This window comes from Sinocyclocheilus anshuiensis, unplaced genomic scaffold, assembly GCF_001515605.1.
Source record: "Sinocyclocheilus anshuiensis isolate Anshui unplaced genomic scaffold, SAMN03320099.WGS_v1.1 scaffold1059, whole genome shotgun sequence".
Taxonomy (NCBI): Eukaryota; Metazoa; Chordata; class Actinopteri; order Cypriniformes; family Cyprinidae; genus Sinocyclocheilus; species Sinocyclocheilus anshuiensis.
In genome coordinates, this window is record NW_015547703.1 from 109,995 (window position 1) to 114,863 (window position 4,869).

A 4,869-nucleotide genomic window follows, 5' to 3' on the forward strand; every position below is an offset into this window, starting at 1 on the left:
TTGCTTTCTAATCTTTTTGTATTCTATCTGTTTTCTTTTCATTTATTATACAATTAACAAAAGCAAAAAAGACCTCTAACACTAGCTTGCTCTATTCTTTTTCTATTCTGTTCTATTCTATTATTATATTATTTTAAAAACCCTTGCTCTTGCACTTGTATATCATTGCTCTTTTGTTGATTCTGATTGCTTCTATTGTCCTCATTTGTAAGTCGCTTTGGATAAAAGCATCTGCTAAATGTAATGTAAATGTAACAAATACATAAAATAAAAGCTAACACTCTAAAACAGACTGAGGCTAAACTTTACATGATATTTCGGTTTAAACATGCAGATGAAAAGCTTGTGTGGATGTTTTATATGAAATTAAACTACAGACCATACTGATTCAGATCATGAAATTATACCACTGAAATTATGCTTTCTTACATTTTCTGTAAATCCTTGATATGATAAATAAATGGATACAATTTCGCCAGATGTGTCAACAAAACTAATGAAACCAATTTTAGTGAATCAATTTGAAAAATATTATTGAAGCTGGTGTGGGTTTATGATTTATGTGTAACATGTAAATATTAAAAATAAACCGAAAATGTGTCTAAATTAGTCTAAATATAAACAATATATTTAAATGTAAATATTACATCTGAGTTTATATTTAGATAGTGGCACCGACAGAAGAACCAAATCTGTGATTCGATCGTCATATTGATAAATGAAGCGCTACAGTAAATGTATTTACAGTAAAGCAGTGTTGTTTGAGTCGGTCAGTCGTGAGGTTTCGAGCTGATATTCGATCTGTCCAGCTATATTTATCTGCTCGGAGCTCGATGCGCATGCGCAGAAACACACTCACCGAACACGACAACCAGCTTTTACTACTTTGATAATTTTTGTTTGAAGCAAAATGCAGGAAAACAAGATTGCTTAGGTGTGTTTATGGCTGTGAAGCTCATGGTGTGTGTGTGTGTGTGTGTGTGTGTGTGTGAGAGAGAGAGAGAGAGAGAGAGAGAGAGAGTCTGTGAATTCAGTTTTTTGAAAATCTAAAAATGCAGAAAGTTTCCTGTAAGGGGTAGGTTTAGGGGTAGGGTAGGTGTAGGGCAATAGAATATACGGTCTGTACAGTAGAAAAACCATTACACCTATGGAGAGTCCCCACAAGGATAGCAAACCAGACATATGTGTGTGTGACCTGTGGGCAAATTTTCTGACTATATTTCTTGTAGAAAACCTCATCTTACTTTTTCTAAGTGTATTTTATGGTTAGCTGTATCCTCCATAATTATTAAAAACAGTTTTTTTTTTCAAATGACCTTTCAAAGTCAAATGTTTTTCAAAGTACTTTTCTGCCATGATAGTTGTACATACAGCATCAACACACACACACACACACACACACACACAATATAAAATATAACCACAACATAAGCAAGATATATTTAGACATTATGAGTGTACAGACAGTGAGCACGAATGATGTGTTTCTGTCGGGGATCTGCTGCAGGCATCAGTATGGACGTGTATGAGGTCAGAGGTCGTCTGGACGTGATCGCGGAGGAGGAGGAGGAGGAGGAGGCTGATGAAGATGGTGCAGGGCTCTCCTGATGTCTTCTGCTGCAACTGCAGCGTCTCCACACACAGCGGCACATGCTCGTCACGCAGCAGATGAAGGTGAGGCTCAGATTCACAAACACCTGATCTGAGCGTCTGCGGTGTGTGACGCGGCGCTGTGCTGTCCAAACGCAGGAGCAAACTGAGCCAGAAGATCGTCCAGATGGAGAACTGGTAACCTGGAGGAGCTCTTCATCACTGGAGGTTTGGACTCGTGCATCGCCTCAGGTGTGTGTCTGCAGGAGAGCTTCGGCTGGAGCAGCACTATAATGAAGTTCTGCAGATGCTGTCGCAGAGGAACGAGGAGCGAGCCGCGGCACTGGACGAGCAGAAGAACAGCAAGCTGGAGTGTTTGTACGGTCAGCTGCTGCACGATCGAGAGCGCACAGGAGCTCCACCGCAGACCAGACAAACACACCTTCCTGCAGGTCAGAGCCACTCATTCAGTCTGATTAGAGAATCGTGAAATCAAACACTGTTCAATCTGACTGCTGTGGGGTGTTTGACCCGCCCTCCCTCTCTGATCGACAGGCTGTCATGCCAGTAATGAAGAGGTGAGTAGAGTGAGTAGTGAAGTGTGTGGCTTGTCTAATCATCATTTACTCACCTTCATGTCGTTCCAAACCCGTGTGAGGATGTTCATGATGCTCTTCATACAGCCAGTGGATGCTGAGGTTCACTGCGACTCAAAGCTCATTCACGCTTCTGCATATTCACATCTGCCGCATCACGACTGTTCACAAAACACCTGTGAACCAAGAACATTTGTACAGTTTGTAAATCTGATCAGCAGGTGCTTTCGAAGTGCTCGTCCTCCGTTTGGATTTACAGTAGATGTTCCTGATAGTCCCAGTAAACAGTAGATCAGTGATATAATAATTCATTATACTGACAGTCTCTGTTGTTTAACTGGACACTTCGTCCATCAGTCCTGAGCACTAACTCTGCTAACCCTAGAAGACTCGCGGGACCCTAACCCTAACTCAAGGTCTAGGGGAGTCTGGGATGTTCTGTAATGTTCTGTCCGATGTCAGACAGATGATGGACTCCATTAATGTGCTTCCAGGTCAGACATTAAAAATTGTACAGTTCAAAACCTGTTGACTAGTGTATTAAAACACAATTTCTGAGGTGCCTAAATGCCAAAATTAGTACAATGTATTTGTTGAAAAGTCTAATACACTATTGAATTATTAGGCTGAGCCTGTGACTGATATTATTTTTGTGTTGCTGTCTCTAGCTCCCTCCCTGTACAATAAATCCACGTGAATATCTGTCTGCTAAATGTTTTAATGTAACTTTACAATCGACATCGATGTCCTTTAGCACAGTATTCTCTGATGATAATAATGGGGTGCTACTGATAGCCGAACAGATACTAGCAGTTTAATACTCAACTAGGTTAATAAAGACAAAACTCTAGCGTATTTACAGATGAAACTGAACAGCTCAGTGATGCAGCTTCCTCGCTTCGGTTCTGTTCATGAGCTGCCAGTCAAGACCGATTTATGATTTATCCAATTATTATCGAATGAAAAAATCGGAAATGATCACTTTGGTAAATTGAGAAGGCATAAATATAAAATCTTAATGATAATTAAAAAAAAAAAACTGGGCAGCGGGCCAAATCAGCTGCCAGGCCACGGGGAATTCTCCCGGTGCTCCCGATGGCCAGCCCGGGCCTGCCTTCAGCGACACCTTCAACAGGTGAGCGGCAGCAGCGCGCGGACGCGTCGGGTCGCGTCGCGTCAGCTACGTAACGCTGTGTATCTCGCAGGTGTGGCCGTCAGAGGACAGTATCACTGGGAGATCGAGGTGCACGAGACACATCCTCACACGAGCTCCAGCCCGCAGACTCACAGAAAACAGTTAGAGCAAGAAAAGGGCATTTCTCTCGAAATATGGGCGGAAGCATTCAAACGTTTAAATATGTGTGGTGTGCTATGCGACACGTGTCTGTGAGCGCGTTACTCAGCCTGCAGCAGTCGCTTTCAAATTAATAAGCGTAACGTTAAACATTAAAACAAATTAATTGACTAGAATATGAGATGCTAACACTAACATCGTGTGCCATTTGTGAGCTCATGTTTTAACTGAGGTCCTATAGCATGAATGAGGGGGAACGCTGAAGTCACGAGCGGCACTCGGGTCACGCTGTGATTGGCTCATGAACTGCAGTGAAAATTCTGACGTCACAAACCTGCCTGAAGAGTCAAAATCTTGGATCATTTAGTGTTTAGTGCATTTAGTGTATAACATCTAGTGTTTACTGATAAGTTGACCAGTTATGAAAAGGTGACGAATACAACAATAACCAACTGTGATAAATAAAAAACATGAAACGTAATAATTTAGCTGATTATTGTACATTATATTATAATATGAAAATAGCATAAATGACACTTCATGTTAATATAAAATGACAGTATCAGATGCTTGTTGAATTTACTGTGTAAATAAATGGAAACGGCATGAATTTACAAAGAGACTTTGTCTGATGTCACATGAACCTTCTAGAGTCTCTGGGAATCGTGCAGGATGCTGCTTTTAATAGCACAGCAGTAAACGCTTCCAGGCGTCATGATTAGCAGAACCGGTCACATGACAGAAACTAGAGTCTATCTGACACTCGGGGTCCTCTCTCCTGCAGACACAAATATCTGCACAATCCTCTCTTTCAGGAACGCAGCGCTGTGGCAGCACCTCTAACCCTTCAGCTGTCAGATCCTGCACTACATTCAGCCGTGTTTAGCGCTGGATAACCCTGGAGCCCTGACGCTCCGTGCCGCGAACATCACGCTACTGTGACCCGCGAGAACAGTGCTGCTTAAACACTAAAGATCTGGGCTGATTCTAGAGCTGAATAAACAAGACGGCAGCATCGGTGTGGTGTTTATTTCTTTTATTCCATAGGAACAGTTGCACATCAGTCCTGTGTAAAATAAAACTTAAAATAAAAAGTCTGTGATGCTGCGCAGGCATGCGTTAGGTCCTTAGCTCTTATTCCCGCTGCGCATGCGCTCCTCCTCCTCATCTGATGAATCTCCTCCGTACGGAACGAGTCCAGAGGAGCTGCTGGAATCTTCTGGAATCTTCATCTTCTTCATCATCATCAGCTGTTCTTCAGCTGCAGGGAGATCAGAGACTTCATCAGCTCATTCTTCATTTCAGCTTCAAGACTAAGAGTCATTAATGGGAGCAACTGAAAACTAACTCTGCATATATATATATATATATATATATATATATATATAT